This window comes from Macaca nemestrina, chromosome 14 (assembly GCF_043159975.1).
Source record: "Macaca nemestrina isolate mMacNem1 chromosome 14, mMacNem.hap1, whole genome shotgun sequence".
Taxonomy (NCBI): domain Eukaryota; kingdom Metazoa; phylum Chordata; class Mammalia; order Primates; family Cercopithecidae; genus Macaca; species Macaca nemestrina.
This window is the reverse complement of record NC_092138.1, coordinates 74,563,669-74,583,399: the sequence shown is the minus strand read 5'-3', so window position 1 is coordinate 74,583,399 and position 19,731 is coordinate 74,563,669. Positions and strand designations below refer to the sequence as shown.

The 19,731-nt window shown below is 35.6% G+C and overlaps 1 long non-coding RNA gene across 1 annotated transcript in view; it reads left to right on the top strand.

The window, feature by feature from the left end:
* LOC139358182 (uncharacterized) overlaps window positions 1-19,731 on the top strand; it is a 64,140-nt gene that overhangs the window by 36,932 nt on the left and 7,477 nt on the right. The window contains exon 3 of the long non-coding RNA XR_011612756.1: window positions 18,642-18,806. This is a non-coding gene — a long non-coding RNA (uncharacterized lncRNA). The remainder of the gene's footprint in view (window positions 1-18,641; window positions 18,807-19,731) is intronic.

Below are 19,731 nucleotides of genomic sequence, written 5' to 3'. Positions count from 1 at the left end.
ACCGAGAATGGACTCAACCAAGCAAACACAATGCTACATGGTGCTATCTAGAGCTAAAAGACATCCTGCAACATCACAAATCAGGCTGCTTGGTGACTGTCCACCTCCACAAATGCTAGCATTCCACAGAGCACAAAGTTCCCCCAAACCAACTTCAATTCCTTTTCAGTCACAATCTCTCAAGGAACTGTAAGTGCCACCTTGTGGAACCCTAGGTTTCCAGAAAACCCTGCTTGAGAAACTCTGTTGTAAAAGTTTCTTCTTTATCCTCCGTCTCATGGACTAACTCATTATTTCTACAAATCCCTCTTCTCTTGTATAAGTTGCCACTCTTCCTTCCCCTCTTTTCTCTTTCAGGGCTAACCTTAAGTAGTTTCTGAGAGGGGCTACAAAAATAGCCATTCAAGTAAGGTTGTGAGATTTGAATTTTTATTTCTGTTTTAGAGTGGGCTGGAGAAGAGGAAATGATACCATGTTCTTCTAAGAAAAAAGAGAAAAAAATAGCCTACAAGATGAACGCTACAGTGTATAACCCTGTCATGTCTTTTTAGCAATGAACTTTGGAGCCCTGGAAACGGCCCTAAATTACAACACTCAGTTTTAAAGTAAGCTTTTTTTTGTGACCCTGGCAACTCATCAACTCACTCCCCACCCGCTACCTTCATGGACTGTCCCAGTTTTTATACTTTCTTTCACTGGCTTATTTCCTGTCAGGTTGGTGCTATTTGATCCTACAGAAAAAAGAACCGTGACAATTTATTTGGCTGATTCTTCTATAATCCCAAATTCCTAGTTTAATTTGCTAATTTAATATAACTTGTGGCTCTAGTTTGTAGAGTTTTCCACTTGTTTTATACCAATTTATGATTTTAAACATTTTTTTTTTTTTTTTTGCTGTAACATAACAAACTTTTCTATCAGTGGGTTGTGACAAAGCAAACAGCACATCCTGGCAAGTAAATGAGTGGATATTTGATGACAGCCCTAGATTCCAGGGGCAAAGTCTTATAGTTAGGTTAGCAGATTGTCAGTTCACAATTGTTTTTAACAAGTCTACACATTTTTGAAGTACTTCAACATATATTTATGTCAGAATGATGACCTTATTTATCTAAGTATCAAAGATCTGAGGTGGAGATGATTAAGTTAGTTTTCTGCTATTTTTCTATTAATCTAGTACATCACAGAATTAAGTGTTTTACAAAACATATTTTACATTAAATGTGATGATTCCTTTCAAGTGAGAGTTAAAAAATTGTAACTCATTTTTGGTGAAAATATATCAAAACATTACATTTCACAGATTTTCTAAAATGTTCACACTTGAATTTTTTAAAATTATACTTTAAGTTCCAGGGTACATGTGTACAATGTGCAGGTTTGATACATGGGTATACATGTGTCATGTTGGTTTGCTGCACCCATCAACTAGTCATTTACATTAGGTATTTCTCCCAATGCTATCCCTCCCTCAGTCTCCCACCCCTCTGACAGGCCCTGGTGTGTAATGTTTCCCGCCCTGTGTCCATCACACTTGAATTTTAAAACATTTTTGTAAGATGACTTGGGGGTTGTTGTCAACTGTGGAAAAGACTTATTATTGTATATTATGTTTATTCTACTCAAGTGTCTACTGCCAAAGAGGAGCACTGTCACCTCAAATATATATATTATTTACCAGCAAAGACTTTGCTTTGAATTTCTGGCATCTGTCATGCCCTGGTGGGCTAGGATAAACAACGTGAAAGAAACTTTACTTCCTACTTCCTGTTTTCTTCTATGGTTGAATCCTGAGGTTGGCAAAAGTAGCAAACCTTCTTCTGCTTGAACCACAGCCTTGTTTGAACTTCCATTTTTACCTCTGGATGAGATTCCCTATGGAAATCTCAGTCCCTAGGAAAGTGAGATTTTCCACTTCTGAGATTTTTCTGGAAATCACAGTCCCTTATGTAAACACCACTTTAGACTCAATCTTTTAGTCCTGCAGGCAGGCAGGATTTTGTCTGAATCATAGGTTGAACTAACTAGGCTATACCTAGGGTTCTTTACATAAATGCATACATAAATAAAGAGCCTAGAAGGACTGTTTGTTTGCACTTACATTCTTTTCCTTTCATGCTATCTATTTGTTATACACACATGGGGTTTTCAAAATACAGGCATAACAGAGTTCCTTAGGCGGCCAGAACAGGATATTTGAGTGGGTTCAAGAATGGTTACAAGGACAGTCATGTAAATTTTTAGAACACCACAGAGGTGTTTATAACATCTTTAGTATTTCTGTCACCCCAATGGAGAATCACTCATGCATGGGCATTTAAAGCATGCTCTGTTGCAAATTACTCCATTGAAAATACCACAGTTTCACATTTAGAAGACCTGGGGTCTTGTCCTGATTTTGCTGTTCATTAGCTTTATGACCATGCTAATTATTTCCCATTTATCATTCTCAAGTTTCTTACCTATAAATAGAGACATTAATGTTTAACAACTGGGTTTTGTGGAAGATGATATGATATGATGTATGTGAAACTTTCAACAGTATAAATTGATATAGGAATTTATAGGAGAGGAAGCAGCAGGAAACAGAGATGGTCACTTTGTGTAACCATCTTTCTAGAGCCTTCCTAAAAGATATGAAATTGCTAAACTGTCCAAAGCCTGAGATAGTCCTTGGGACTCATTTTACTGGGGTGTTGGGTTACTATATGTAAAACATAGAGTCTCAAATTCCACTTCTTTTCTCGTACTCCTTAAATCGATTTGGTAAGTGTACCTGGCAAGGCTTACCTCAGCTGGCACAGCAGTCATCTGACTCTCTGTGTTCTGACAGCAATTAAAGTAGGTAAAGTGAGTCCCTTCTGCATCCATAGTGGTGGGCATTTTGTATTCAGAGAAACAGATCAAGGGAAGTTCCATACATTTTTCAAAGCCTAAACCTTTCCCATTAGTGGAGCTAACTGAAGAATCCCTGAATTTTTAAGAATTTGTAAGAATCAGTGATTACCTAGTGGTTAATAAGCTTATTCTTCATTACCTATTCTGCTATAGTTGCTTTTATATTTAGCCTTTTCAGCAGAATACCCCTGAAGGGAGGCAGAATGATAATAATGTTCTAGCACCAAAATCATATCCCAAACTTCTAACACTAGGCAGGAAAGAAAAAATCTATTGCTCATGTGCTCTTGAAGATCAACTTGTGGTAGGGGAGACAAATGCCTAAACAAATAGTTATCACATCACTAAAGTAGAGTAATATGGCTACGCAAACTGTATTTAGCTACAATCAGGACTAGAAAGCTCAGGAAAAATTTCAGAATAGTGTGATGCTCAAGTTGAATCTTAAAGGATAAGCAAGAGTTAGCTTGTCGGGGGAGATAATTAGAAGTTGTTCTAGGTAGAAGGGGCAGCATGAGAAAATGCATTGGGTTGTAGGAATATAAGCTGTAAGTTATTTGGAATTGTTGGAGCATGCAGTGCAAGGTAGGGAGTAATGAGAGATGCAGTTGGAACACAAGGCGGGGGATTTATAATGAAGAGTTTATGCCACATTAGGAGCTTGAATTTTATCCTGTAGCCAAAAGGAACTGTTCAAGGGTTATCAGCAGATACTGTGCATAGCCATATTTGAGGTTTTGAAAACAAATTTTGGCAGCAGTGCCCTTGGTACATTTGAGAATAATGTGACTAGAAACCAGTTAGGAGCCTCTTACAGTATAATTCAGGTCAGAAATAGAATTTGAGAATACATTACACATATAAAATTTTTTAAAACAGAGGCTCCCTTTCTTGCCATGTTATATATGTACTGTGTGTACATGGAGTTGTTTTCAAAACAGAGGCATATCTGATTCCTTGGGAAGCTAGATCAGGATATCTTGGTGGGCTCAAGAATGGCTACAGGGATAGCTGTATAGATTTTGGGAACCCTGCAGAAGTATGTCTAATACATACAATCATCCTGTTGCCCACTTGAAAATCATTTTTTCCATGAGCACTTGAAGTATGCTTGGTTGCAAACTGCTAGGTTGAAGATTTCATAGCATTTTACAGCAAAATTATATCTCACTGTTATTGACATCTTGGAATATGATGAGTTTTTTATTATGAAGATAAATAATGGTTTACTTTTTTCTATTAGAGAAAATGAACTGAAACCTTCAGAACAATATTAGCATGATCTTTGTTCACAAGTCTCTTTTCAGTGAATTCTTCAATTAAATGATTAATAATTTCCATTGCTAGTCATCCAAGAGACATCATACTTGACTACACTTTTAGCATGATAAAATCATTACTTATGACTAGGGCTTTCTCCTTCACCAAATAAAATGTATAATGTTTACTTAGTTGTACTCTAGCATGTAGGTAAATTCACAGAGTATGCCAAGGTAAGTGAGAAAGTCGAGTGGCTACTGTTTTCAAAGTGTCCTTCTGAGAGAGCCTGATATTTCTTGAGATGTGACATTTCACATTCTGCTTATAAGTGATAACTTAAGCTGCCTTGGTACTTTTCTATGTGTGCTTGTATCATACAACCTGAAAAAAAAATTGAATCTGATTGTACAAAGAAAAACACAACTGCCATATCTTCAGGACAGATGGATATTAAACACTATTTTCAGAAATGTAAAACACAATACTAGTCTGATCTGGAATCAACTTCTATCTAGCTTTATTATTTCTTGGTAATGTGACCAAGGGCAAATACATAGCTGCTAAGGACCTTGGTTTCCTACTGCAAACTGAGTAATAAAATCTATCTCATATATTTCTATCTCTCCATATATTTATATTTCAGAAATGAGGAGTTGTACAATAATCAAAATAAATAAACTATATATTATGGTAGTAATAAGTCCTATACAAATAAAAATAAAACAGGAAAAATAGATATTTATTATTGCTTAGAAACTATCCTGAAACTTAGTAGCTTAGCATAAAACGTATTTATTATCTCCCAGTTTCTGTGAGTTAGGAATACAATCATGACTTAGCTGGGTGGTTCTGGCTCAGGGTCTTTCATGAGATGTCAATAAAGATATTGATTAGTCCTACAGTCATCTGAAGGCTTGTTTGGAGCTGGAGGATCCTCTTCTAAGTTGGTTCACTCATGTGGCTATTGTCAGGACGCCCAAGTTTCTCATCACATGGACTGCTCTATGGAACTTTTTTGAGTGTTCTTACAACAGAGCAGTTGGCGTTTCCCCAAATAAGTGATCCAAGAGAGCACAAAGCCAATCCTTTGTCTGGCCAATTTGACTTCTTAACCCAGGCTTTACCCTTGAAGACTATCTTTCAGGTATTTTTTGCCTCCAGGCACATATAAGTCTATACTTACACCAGTCAATTTCATTCCTAGCTCTGTATTCCAGAACTCCAGATTAGATTTGGGATGCTAGGTGACAGCTTTTCCAAGAGGAGTTTATCAATACTGTACTGCGTATAATTATCAATAGATTAAATGCCGATGGTATGATACATTTAATATCAATGACAAAGACGATTCATTGTTAAAAGTACACAATTCAAATTAAAATAATTTTCCATTTTTAATTCATTGAATTTTGGGATGGATGGAGTGAGAAGGATACTTTCATATTAAGAGGAAACATTAAGGGCCATAAAACATGCAGAAAAGTTTTCAGGCTGCTACTTGAGCCATTGGAGATGTGAAAGAATGACCAGAGCTGTTGATATTTCCTGGATAATATTCTAGTTTCTTATGTTCTGTGTGTTCACTTATGCAGAGTGTTTCTTGGTCTTTCTTTCTTTCCAATGGCAAAGAGCATCTCCTAAAAGAAGATACAACTATCCAGAGAAACTGTGAAGGGGAATTCAAAGGAAGGGTAAACTCTGAGTTTACAGTGTGGCACCTTGCCATTTTGTATATTGACTAAACACTATAAGACTTATGTCAATATCCTGTAAAGGAGGAGTGTCACAGGAGGCATGAAAAATAAAGCTGAAAGAAATTTGTATAATATCTATAAAAGCACTTCTAACCCTGAGAGAAAGCATTAATATAAAAGAGGGGGGCTGTGTATTGTCTCTATTTTTGCATAAGTATGCAGAAGAATTCATGAACTCTGTGAATGCAAAAGTTAATGAACATCATGAAAAGAATAAAAAAGGTACATAAGAAATGAAAATACAAACATCCAAGTTTGGGATGCTATCACACATTAATCAGAAACGCAAAAATAAATTGACAATACTATGTGTTGGCAAGGACACACTGGGAACTCTCATTCACTACTGGTGGGTGTGTAAATTAGTACAAACTGTTTGAAAACAGTTTTAACTTGTCCTTTCAAACTATACTACAGTAACCAAAACAGCATGGTACTGGTACCAAAACATACATACAGACCAATGGGGCAGAACAGAAACCTCAGACATAACACCACACATCTACAACCATCTGATCTTTGACAAACCTGACAAAAACAAGTAATGAGGGAAGGATCTCCTATTCAGTAAATGGTGCTGGGAAAACTGGCTAGTTATATGCAGAAAACTGAAACTGGACCCCTTCCTTACACCTTATACAAAAATTAATTCACGATGCATTAAAGACTTAAATAAAATAAATAAACAAATAAATAAAAATAAACTTAAAACCTCAAATCATAAAAAAACTCTAGAAGAAAACCTAGGCAGTACCATTCAGGACGTAGGCATGGGCAAAGACTTCATGACAAAGACTTCAAAAGCAATTGCAACAAAAGGTCAAATTAACAAATGGGGTCTAATTACACTAAAGAGCTTCTCTGTACAGCAAAAGAAACTATTATCAGAGTGAACAGGCAACCTACAGAATGGGAGAAAATTTTTGCAATCTACTCATCTGATAAAAGTCTAATATCCAGAATTTACAAGGAACTTAAACATATTTACAAGAAAAAAACAACCCCATCAAAAAGTAGGCAAAGGATATGAACAGACACTTCTCAAAAGAAGACATTTATGCAGTCAACAAACATATGAAAAAAGCTCAACATCACTGATCATCAGAGAAATGCAAATCAAAACCACAGTGATACCATCTCATACCAGTCAGAATGGCAATCATTAAAAAGTCAGGAAACAATAGATGCTGGCAAGGTTGTGGAGACATAGGAATGCTTTTACACTGTTGGTGGGAATGTAAATTAGTTCAACCATTGTGGGAAACAGCATAGTGATTCCTCAAGGATCTAGAACCAGAAATAGCATTTGTTCCAGCAATCCTATTATTGGGAATATACCCAAAGGAATATAAGTCATTCTACACATGCACACGTATGTTTATTGCAGCACTATTTACAATAGCAAAGACATGGAGCCAACCCAAATATCCATCAATGGTAGACTGGATGAAGAAAATGTGGTACATATACACCATGGAGCCATAAAAAGGAATGAGATTGTGTCCTTTGCGGGGACATGGATGAAGCTGGAAACCATCATCCTCAGCAACAAACACAGGAACAGAAAACCAATCACTGCATGTTCTCACTCATAAGTGGGAGTTGAATATTGAGAATACATGGACACAGAGAGGGGAACAACACACAGCAGGGCCTGTTGGGGGATTGGGGGTGAGGGGAGGGAACTTAGAGGACGGGACGCTAGGTGCAGCAAACCACCATGGTGCACGTATACCTATGTAACAAGCGTGCACATTCTGCACATGTATCCTGTTTTTTTTTTCTTTTAGAATAAAGACAAAAAAAAAACCACCCAGTTTTAACTTGTCTAATCAAATTGAACATATTCATAATCTTATAGAGGAACATGCTCCCAGAGATTCTACTCCAGGAAACTGGAGAACCTCTGAGCTATAGTGCATGTACAAGGATGTCTACAACATTATTCTTCATAATATCCAAATGTCCTTTATAACAGAATAGACAAGTATATTGTGATATATTCATACATTGAATACTTTAAAGTAGTGGAAAGTGAGTCAACTACAGCTATGTAAAACAACACAGATGAGTCTCACAAACATTTGGGTTGCATAAAGCAAAACATGGCCATGCACAGTAGCTTACACCTGTAATTCCAACACTTTGGGAGGCCAATGTGGGAGTACTGCTTGAGTCCAGGAGTTTGAGATGAACCTGGGCAATATAGTGAGAGCTTGTCTCCACTTAAAAAGAAAAATATATTAGCCAGTCATGGTGGTGTGTGCCTGTAGTCTCAGCTACTCAGGAAGCTGAGATGGGAGAATTGCTTGAGCCTGGGAGATGGAGGCTGCAATGAACTATGATGTTGTCACTATATTTCTGCCTGTGTGACAGAGCAAGACTGTCTTAAAAAAAAAAAAAAGCACAAATCCATTTGTAGTTAGTTCAAAAACAGACAAAAGATTTACACTTTTAGAGATGCAATCAGAGTTGGTAGAACTTTAAGGAAAAATCAAGGCTATGTCTATCCACAAAATCACAATGAAAATTACCTGTAATATTTGAGTCAGGGATTGAGGATTATAATCAGGAATGGGCACATGGAGGTGTTCTAGGAAGGTAGTAATTTTATAATTCTTAATTTGGGTGGTGATTAGACAGGTGTACGCTTGATAATTTTTATTCTACATGTGTTTACTCATCTATATGTACTTTATATGCTATAAAAGAGCAAAAAGATTATGTGGTCATAGTAGGTCATTTGGATGTCAGTGACATACAAGAGGGAGATGGAACAGAAGGAGTAAAGAAGATGATTATCTTCAAACAAAGACGAAATTATGTGTGTGTATTAGTTCATTTTCACACTGCTATAAAGATATTACCTGAGACTGGGTAATTTATAAAGAAATAAAGTTAAAGCGACTCATACTTCCACATGGCTGGGGAGGCCTCAGGAAACTTACAGTCATGGCAGAATGTGAAGGGAAAGCAAGGCACATATTACATGGCAGGAGGTGAGAGAGGGGCAGGTGGCGGGGACTGACAAACACTTTTAAAGCATCAGGTCTTCCGAGAACTCACTCACTATCATGAGAACAGCATGGAGGAGACCATCCCCATGATCTAGTCACCCTCCCACCAGGTCCTTCCCTCGACACGTAAGGATTACAATTCAGATTAGAATTTGAGATGAGATTTGGGCGTGACACAGCAACCATATCAGTGTGTGTGTGTGAGAAATGATACCACTTTAAGAGTCAAATTTGAGAATGGGACTGTTTTGGTATTTTTAAAGGGGAATGTTTATTCCATTCTTCTGATGTTTTCTTCCATGTGGAGGGACATCCATTAGTGTGCCAACCCTAATAAGTATGTACTCTCCATTACTCTTCCCCTGGACAATTAGAAGGGTAGAGAGGAAAATGACATACTTTTCTGATGAGTTTTGAAGAAAAATGAAGACATTAATAGGTCAGACACTCTTTTTTTCTGTAGTTAGTGAGCTAATTTCAGGGAATATACATTAATTTTTGCTCTTTTAGATAGAGGTACCCATGTCTGAGGTTTGCTCCAGTCTACTGTTAACTATAAATGGGTGGGTGAGTCTTTCATTCAGGAGTTATAAATAAGGAGACTGACTTACTCATAAAGCAAGCTACATTGTCAAATTTCTGCTTTGCTAGTAATAACATCAGTGATTTGATATTTATCTGCTGATTTCTAAACAATTTTTTGGTTAATTCAAAACCTAAGTAGAGAAAAACCCTTGTTTCTACCATACACATCTCTCCCAATGATGGTCTTGGGTTAGATAGCCATGTCGATTCATTTTGATGGGGACTATATTCAGCTCCTAACTTGTTTTGCTCTAGTATTTGAATGGCATTATGGTGCTCCCTGTGGCTTAGATGTTTAAATGTAATTTCATCCTCCTTCTTGTTCTTCAGATCAGGACTAAAGTAGGACTGTATGCTGCAGCCAACCATACAGTTATGGACACATTTTGGAAGTAGGCCTTCAAGATCTCATAATAGCGACGACAAAGGTGGAAAACAAAAGCAAAGTTAATTCCAGGATGTGTTCATGGGAAAAACAATGTAGAAGTAAGGAACAGTAATGCAAAAAAACTTGAAACAATGTCACAAATTCAGAAACTGTTATATCAGCTTCTAATGAACACCATCATTACGACAGGCCTTTACTATAATACAACAGAACAAGATTAGAGCTCACATGTCTTTAATTGCAATGAACCAAAGGGCATATTGTAACTATTATGTAAGTACAGGCCAGGATAAAGAGAGCATGCATTATGCAATGAACACTCTAACAGCCCCAATAAAATAATTATTGTTTATAATAAAATGTTATTAGTAGTAATATTTGTAAGTGCTCTATGAATAGGTAGCTGTTATTGTGAACTATTAAGAGTACTGATGGTGTCAGGAATCAAAGTGAGAAACAGAAGAGGATTATGAAAACCCAAAGAAAGAGCTAAGATCTATTTGATTCCATATAGCTATACCTTCCTTACTATTTCATTTTACCTCTAGGCTGCTTAAGTCTTTCATGTCTGCTTAGCTACTGAAGGAATTTGTGGCCTGCAGGGCCAATAAAGATAGTTCCCTCACATGGTTTGACCTATGACATTACTCTTTAAGAAACAGACAATGGTAGTAAAAATAGATATAGAGAAAAAGAGGAGTTTTTCTGTAATTGTGAAACAAAGATGCACCTGAGGCTTAGTGATGGCTCTCAGCTCTCCTTCGAGATCAAGATCACATTCCAAATGCAGAAAGAAGGGAAGCACATCCACTGTGGAATTTGGGATGTCACCAGAAAAAAGATGACAGTCTTTCACAAGGCTTCACAAGGCATTATTTATCTTGGTGAATTTGTCAAGTTCCAGGGTATGATCTTCAGCCTTGCAATCTCAGAAACCTGAATTTTCTTTTCGATACAAGTAGAATCACAGTAACTAAATTCACCAAACTGATGTATGAAACCAGAATGCTAATATATTAACTTAAAAAGGAAAATAAAACTTTTGCATAAGTTTGCATTTTTATATTGGTATTTCTAGAATATGCCCCTCAAGCAGGCAAGTCAAAGTCTGAGGAATGCTTGGTAAGCACAGAAGCAGAACAAACCCATCATCGTCTCTCGCTTCCACATTTTCAGTAAACTTTAAATCTAGGCTCATATATACTCTCTCCTCCTTCTTAATCCATTCCCAGAATGAAAGCAGAGTGATATTTTTTTCAAAAATGCAAAACTGCACAGTTTTGTTGCCATGTAAAACTCTTCAGTTATTTGCCATTGCAGGCAGAAAACCTAAACTCTTTATACTGCCTGAAAATCTCCACATATTATGACTGCGTTTACCCTGGGAGGATTTAATATGAGATGCCTGAGTTTCATAGCAATACTTTCAGATATAAAAACATGATTTTTAAAATTCCTGTCAGTAAGATATTTTTGTTGTCACTCTGAAACTATCCAGCTCATATTTCCCCTTTCCTTGTAGAAAACATTGTTTTCATAATTTCCTTTTAATAATACAGGATTATTTTTGGCAGAACACCTTATAAAAATCAACTGGGAACTAAAGACAAAAACCACGATCATCTCAATAAATGCAGAAAGGGCCTTCAATAAAATTCAACGCCCCTTCATGTTAAAAACTCTCAATAAAGTACGTATTGAAGGAACATACCTCATAATAATAAGACCCATCTATGACAAACCGACAGTCAACATTATACTGAATGGGCAAAAGCTGGGAGCATTCTCCTTAAAAACCTGCACAAGACAAGGGTGCCCTCTCTCATCACTCCTATTCAACATACCATTGGAAGTTCTAGCCAGAGCAATCAAGCAAGTGAAAGAAATAAAGGGCACGGAAGTAGGAAGAAAGGAAGTCAAATTCTCTGTTTGCAGATAAGATAATTCTATAACTAGAAAACCCCACAGTCTCAACCCAAAAGCTTCTTCAGCTAATCAACAACTTCAGCAAAGTTTCAGGATAAAAGTTAATGTACAGAAATCACTCACACTCCTATATACCAACAACAGCCAAGCCAAGAGCCAAATCAGAAAGGCAATGCCATTCACAGTTGCCTATGAATACAACTAACCTGGGAAGCAAAAGATCTCTACAATTAGAATTACAAAACACTGCTCAAAGAAATCAGAGAACACACATACAAGTTGAAAAACATCCCATGCTCATGGATATGAAGCATCAATATCATTAAAATGGCCATACTGCCCAAAGCAATTTACAGATTCAATGCTATTCCTATCAAACTACCAATGACATTCTTCTCAGAACTAGAATAATCTACTTAAAAATTCATATGCAACCAAAAAAGACAATCCTAAGCAAAAAGAACTAAGCTAGAGACATCATGTTACCCAACTTCAAACTATACTACAGGACTACAGTAACCAAAACAGCATGATCCTGGTACAAAAACAGGCACATAGACCATTGAAACAGAATAAAGAGCCCAGAAATAACGCTGCACACCTACAACCACCTGATATTTGACAAAGTTGACAAAAACAAACAATGAGGAAAAGATTCCCTATTCAATAAGTGATGCTAGGATAACTGGCTAGCCATATGCAGAAAGTTAAAGCTGGACCCTTCCCTTACACCATATACAAAAACCAACTAAACATAGATTAAAGACTTAAGTCTAAAACTCTAAACTATAAAAGCCCTAGGAAACAACCTAGTCTATACCATCCTGGAAATAGAAACAGGCAAAGATTTCATGAAAAAGACATGAAAAGCAATCACAACAAAAGCAAAATTTAATAAATGGGGTCTAACTAAATGTAAGAACCTCTGCAAAGCAAAAGAAACTATCAACAGAATAAACAGACAACCTACAGAATGGGGAAAAATATTTGCCAACTATGCATCTAACAAATATCTAATACCCAGCAACTATAAGGAACTTAAATTTACAAGAAAAAACCAACCCCATTAAAAAGTGGGCAGAGGGCATGAACAGACACTTTTCAAAAGAAGACATACATGTGGCCAACAAGCATATGTAAAAAAGTTCAATATCACTGATCATTAGAGAAATGCAAATCAAAGCCACAATGAGATACCATGTCACATCAGTCAGAATGACTATTATTGAAAAGTCAAAAAACAACAGATGCTGGTCAGGCTGCAGAGAAAAGGGAACACATGAACTCTTGGTGGGAGTGTAAATTAATTCAACCAACGTGGAAAGCAGTACGATAATTCCTCAAAGAGCGAAAAGCAGAACTACCATTCGACCCAGCAATCCTATTACTGGGTATATACCCAAAGGAATATAAATTGTTCTATTATAGAAGACATATTCACACGAATGTTTATTGCAGCACTTTTCACAATAGTAAAGACATGGAATCAACCTAAATGCCCATCAGTGACAGAATGGAAAAACAAAATGTGGTACATATGCATGATGGAATACTCTGTGTCCATGAAAAAGAACAAGATCATGTCTTTTGTGGGAACATGGATGGAGCTGGAGGCTATTTTCCTCAGCAAACTAACACAGGAACAGAAAACCAAATACTGCATGTTCTCACTTGTCTGTGGGGGCTAAATGATGAGAACTTATCAACACAAAGAAGGGAACAGCAGACACTGGTGTCTGCTTAAGAATGGAGGATGGGAGAGGGGAGAGAAGCAGGAAAGATAACTACTGTACTGGGCTTAATACCTGGGTGAGGAAATAATCTGTACAACAAACCTCCATGACACCAGTTTACCTATGTAACAAACTTTCACATGTACCCCCAAACCTAAAATAAAAGTTAAAGGAAAATAAATTGGTGTTAAAATGGTCATGATCACTGTCTATTAAGGTCTTATTGAAACAACCTGACCTTCATTCACAGTAATTTAGAGTCAGAGGACCTATGTTTACTTGTTCATTTAAAGTTTATTAAGTATCACATAAATATCAGTTAACGTCTTAGACACAGATTAAAAAGCAGCAACAAGACAGATTCCTGCTCTTTCATGGAGCTTAATTTTCAGTTAAGGGGAAGCAGAAAATAAGAAAAATATTAAATAGATCCAAGATACATGACGAAAGTGAAAAGAGAGTGAAGAAATCCAGAATGATTATATGGTAAAGAATGAGAGAGAAACCTCAGACACTATGATTGGCAAAATAAGATAGAAGAGAAAATGTATAGTTCACATTTGAAAATTTCCCAGTGGCTTAGAGAAAGACTTAATAATTTATGCATAAAATAGTACAAAGAGCCTGGGCTTCATTTATTTAAATACTGATATGTTAGGTTTCGTTTGGGACCTCTGATTCTGTATTACCTGATAGGTTTCCAAATATGTTCTTTGGTGTAGGCACAGTGTAAGGGGCATCAAATTCGTTCAGAAAAGTATGCACTTTTTAATATATTATTGAGAACTCCAAAGGATGCTTGAATGTGGTTTATAGGAACCATTTGCTTGCTATTAAATACTTTAGTGGGTCTGATGATTTTCTTAGAAAATAGTTTTGTCCTCTCAGCCAGTTGCTTTACCAGATAAACTATGAGGATTGCTAAAAGGCCTGGGGGGTATTTCTGAAGGTATAGTTGACTGGAAGGCAGCACTTTTATGGAGATACATTAAAACTTGTACCTAATCTATTAAGAAATGCCAAGCTACCTCAGGTACTGAAATAAAATACTCAGAAGAGTTCATTTCAGGTTAATCTTTTTTGAAACTTGATCTGAGAAGGATAAGGTAAGCCAGAAGCCAATGTGGTGATTGCTTCATGGAAAAATCAAGCAAGACAGTGTATATTGAACATGAAAAATATGGTTGAACAGCTCTACTCTCCAATCTTGATCTCCAGAAAATCTATTCACAATGATGTTATTTTATCTCCTAAAGCAATTAGAAACAACTGAGACGAAATACTCAACATTTGGATGAAAAAAAAAAAAAAAAGAAAGAGCCATATCTTTGGAAATTTGGACTGCAACAAAATTTACCTCAGTGGTTGTATTTGAAAAAAATTATATAATAATAGGACCTTAAAAGAATATCAGAGAATTAGAAATATCAAATAATGGCAAGTGTTTAGATGTCTTAAGAGGGCAACTGTTAAGACTGAGTCATTTCTAGTGGCTAGAGACCTAGCTGTAGGGCCAAAAAACACCTATTCTTAAATTTTTTTCTCAACCTGTATTACCTCTGTTTCTTTGGTAAGTTACTTTCGCTATCATACTTATAAATATTTATTTAGGTAGATATAGATAACCTTAGCTAATAAATGAAATTTGCTGTGTGCTATCTTCTTTTATCTTTATAAGCCTATGAAGCAACATTCATATTTTGCAGGTGAGGAGACTGAAGATTATAGCTGTTATGAATGTTATGAATGCTCGGGGTATGTGTTAACAAATGGAAGAGCTAGTATTTGAAATTATGTCTGTCTGAAACCAAAATCTTAGCTTCTAACGCCTATGTACTGCAGACTCAAATGGCCATTATAAGATTAACTGGAATTATGCTGAAACCAATGCCATACATATCTAAACATGCAACATAAATGTAGTAATTATAAGTTTTCATATGAATCTTCAATTGCACAAGGAAAATATTTATTTCATTTCCACTTAAATAATTACAATTTAAATCCTCATCTTGTCTTGCCAGCCAGAAATTCAGTCCGATTCATGATTTGGGCTCAACCCTTCCAGCATTATATTAAGATTTTATTCTAGGTCCTATGCTGTGCCAAAGAATTGGAGCAAGCCCCTCTGCTTGTTAGGACTTGGCCCCTATTGGTTTTGGCTGAAAAGTCCCTTATTTCCTCTAGTGTTATTACTTGAGGTTCAGTAGTTCTAATATGTCTGAGGCATGCACATCTTTGTTGAGTCTAGGGAGATTCTACTGTCCTTGTTCATTCATTTTATATTTATTAAATATCCTTCCAATATCAAGCACCATCCTAGATATTGAGGAACAAGCAGCAACAAAACAAATGTATTTTGTGCTCTCTGCTTAGGTTCCAGACTCTCTTGGTATGTCATGAAGTCTTATAGCCTGTGGAATCTCGTTACCTCTTAACAGGATGCTAAGAGTGGCGCATTCCAGCCAGAGGTGAATTTATCATGAAGCTAACGAAAAGGGATTCAGGGACCCTCACTTTCAGGGCCCCTTCCAAAACTTTGAGATGGGCTTTAAGAGTGTGTTTTTGTTTGCTTTGTTTTGTTTGCTTTTCCAAGGATAAGGTATTTGACCTATAGTCAGTTAGACTTGTCTTTTTTCAACCTTAACCTCTTTGTGTTTTTATGATCCTACCAAAGGGAAGTTGAGTTTACTATTATTATTATTATTATTATACTTTAAGTTCTAGGGTACATGTGCACAACGTGCAGGTTTGTTACATATGTATACCTGTGCCATGTTGGTGTGCTGCACCCATCAACTCATCAGCACCCATCAACTCGTCATTTACATCAGGTATAACTCCCAATGCCATCCATCCCCCCTCCCCCCCATAATAGGCCCCAGCGTGTAATGTTACCCTTTCCGAGCCCAGGTGATCTCATTGTTCAGTTTCCACCTATGAGTGAGAACATGCGGTGTTTGGTTTTCTGTTCTTGCGATAGTTTGCTGAGAATGACGGTTTCCAGCTGCATCTGAGTTTACTATTAATATTAAGTTGTTAGGTGTGCTAGCTTTATGGTGGTTATATGAAAAATATGTTCTTATTTGTTAAAGTTGTGTCCTCAGCATTCTTAAAGGACATAAAGCACAGAATAATTCCTCCCCCTCTCCAAAAAAAAAAAAAAAAAAAGCTATAATGAAACAAGTGCTAGCATAATGTTTATAATTGCTGAAGCTGGGTGATGTATACTTACAGGTTCATTATATTCTTTCTTTTTTTCTTTTATATGTTTGAACATTTCCAAAATAAAAAGTTAAAAATACCCGAACCCAGGATAAATCTAACTGTGGTATTTTTTTCATGTAAATTTTACATAAGTTGGTAAGTTATTTAATGTATAGTCTCCAGTTTCTTATCCATTTTTTCCCAGAAATATTTGTACTAGATCTTCGATTTGCTTTTTTTAAATTAAACTTATTGTGGTTTTAAGAGTGGCACATTTAATTTATAAATTGAATCAAAATATTTATCAAATTCTTTCATTTTTCTCTATCTTTTTACTTTATGTTCTTGGAGTTTCTCAAGTCTACTCACCATGTTACTGCTTTTGTTTTCTGCAATTCAATTTTTCTACTGATTACACCTCGTCACAAATTCATATTTCATTCTTGAATTTGGGGTTCCTTGTATTTTCAACTTTTACTATTATAATGAGCTCATTTTGCTTTTCAGCCTCTACTTCTGTTGATTGACTTCCAGCTTGTAACTCTGTTCCTTTTTCATAAGGCTATATTTTCTTGCAGTTTTAAAAATTCACAAAGCAGGCAACTTATTGTCTCTTTATTTTAGAAACTGGAAGAGGCATGTATGAAACAGTATCTTTTATTATGCTTAATATCTCTTCATAGTGTTAATTAGATATCTCCACTTATTATGCTTAATATCTCTTCATAGTGTTAATTATATATCTCCAAAAGGAAGCAACGCTCTCCAAGTAGGTGGGTTTTTTCCCTTGTCTGAAGATCCATAAAAATCTCCATCCATATTATTCTACAGAATCCCAATTGGTAAAATGTAGGCTAAACATTTTCGATTTTTTTTTTCTGCCCATAATCAGAGGGAAGGTGGTAAATTTATGCTGTGAATCTTGTGTGTGTTTTCACCATTACTTAGTTCCATAAAATATTATTTAGCATCTGTAATGGACAAAGCACTGTGCTGGCTCTGGGGATACAAAGACGAATACTTCTCCTAAGCTTTAAGGGACTCCATGGGATAATAAACACATAAACACAGGTGTTTCTGGTAATGGAGAAAGAAAGGTGTATACAACTGTCACTAATAGCACTGACCTAAAGGCTACAAAAAATACATTAACAGAAGTCTTTCAAGAATAGTAGTACAATTACTAAGTGGTTTGTTTTAAAATATAAAAGCCAAGTGTTCTCTTTATAAGTTAAAGTTTTCTTTTGTTTGTTTGTTTCTGTTTTTGGAGTTTTGTTGGTAACCCTGAGGAAAAAAAGAATGAATCCTATTTTGCCAAAATGTTTCAAAACCTCTTAACATGTATTAAAATGAACGGCTATTTAAATTTAGAGAAAAATATTCTGGTTCAATACTAAACTTCTTTAAGATTTACTGAGGGTGTTTAATATTAGAACAACTGTTTTGGTTCATTAAATTTTTTAAGAGGTTCTAAACTCTCATCAGTGAAAACTCACTCAAGCTTCTAAGAGCAAAAGCAGACTATTTTAAAGTAATGTGACAACTTTAAAATTTTACAATTTTAAAGCTCTTCTTCATATAAATTTTCGTGGATGCCTCTGAAGTTTTACATTTCCCTAATGAGATAATACTTATAAATAGACTAAAAATTCTGTAAGATATAAAGACTAATACACATGAGTTTTATAAGTCTAAATTTGGTTTGTACTTAGCATCTTAGAGATAATTTTTAAAAGTAATAAAAAGGCTTATATTTTTTAAGAGCTTTATGCTTTAGTGTTTTCTTTTGTTCTTTATTGTAATAATTCTTATGTTGGTATTTCCAACAAAGAAGTGATTTAAGAAACTAGTATTATGTGAATATTCTTAACAGACAGTTGAACAACAGGAGTTTGAACTGCAAAGGTCCACCTGATTTTTTTCTACCTCTGCCACCTCTGAAACAGCAAGATCAGCCCTTGCTCTTCCTTCTCCTCCTACTCAACATGAAGGCATGAAGATGAACACTTTATAATGATCCATTTTTACTTAATAAGCAGTAAGTATATTTTCTCTTTCTTATGATTTTCTTAACATTTTCTTTTGTCTAGCTTATTTTGCTGTAAGAATATAGTACGTAATACACATAACATACACAATATGCGTGAATTGCCTGTTTATCAGTAAGGCTTCCTGTCAAACAGTAGGCTATTGGTAATTAAGTTATAAAGGAGTCAAATGTTACACACAAATTTTTGACTGATCAGGGGTTCCTACCTCTATTGCTTGTGTTGTCCAAGAGTCAACTATATAATGAGATATTACACAATTGGCAAATAAGTGTTGAATAGTCCCATAAAAAATGATCAAAGAAAGTGAAGAGGAAGTTCACAAAACATAAACTACAAGTTGCCAATATAAATTTAAAATGCTGAAAAGCTGAACCTCCACAGTAACACCCTCACTAAACCATGGATCAAAAATATTCCAAAAGAAAACCCAATCAAAAACAGCAACACAACAATAAAATATAATACTAATAAAAAATACAACATAACAAATATTTACTTAGCATTTACATTGTATTAGGTACTATAAGTAATCTAGAGATGATTTAAAGTATACAGGAGGATGTGTGTGGATTATATGAAAATACTGCACCATTTTATAGAAAGAACTTGAGTATCATGGAGTTTTGTTTTCATAAGAGTCCTAGAGACAATATCTTATAGGAACCAAGGGATAACTATAATTTATTTTCAACTTATATAATGATATGAATATTAATTTCAAATACACAATTAGGAACCTCTTAGGAGTTACACATAATCCTGCAAATATTTTATATAGGTGTTGAGGGGCACAAAGCAGATGTCACCATGTTCTCCAAATTCAAACTTAATGTTTCAATCTCATGCCTTGGGTAAATGTGGGTGGTTTCCTTGTCTCTTCTGGAAGGACTTAAAGCTTAAGATTGTAGTGGC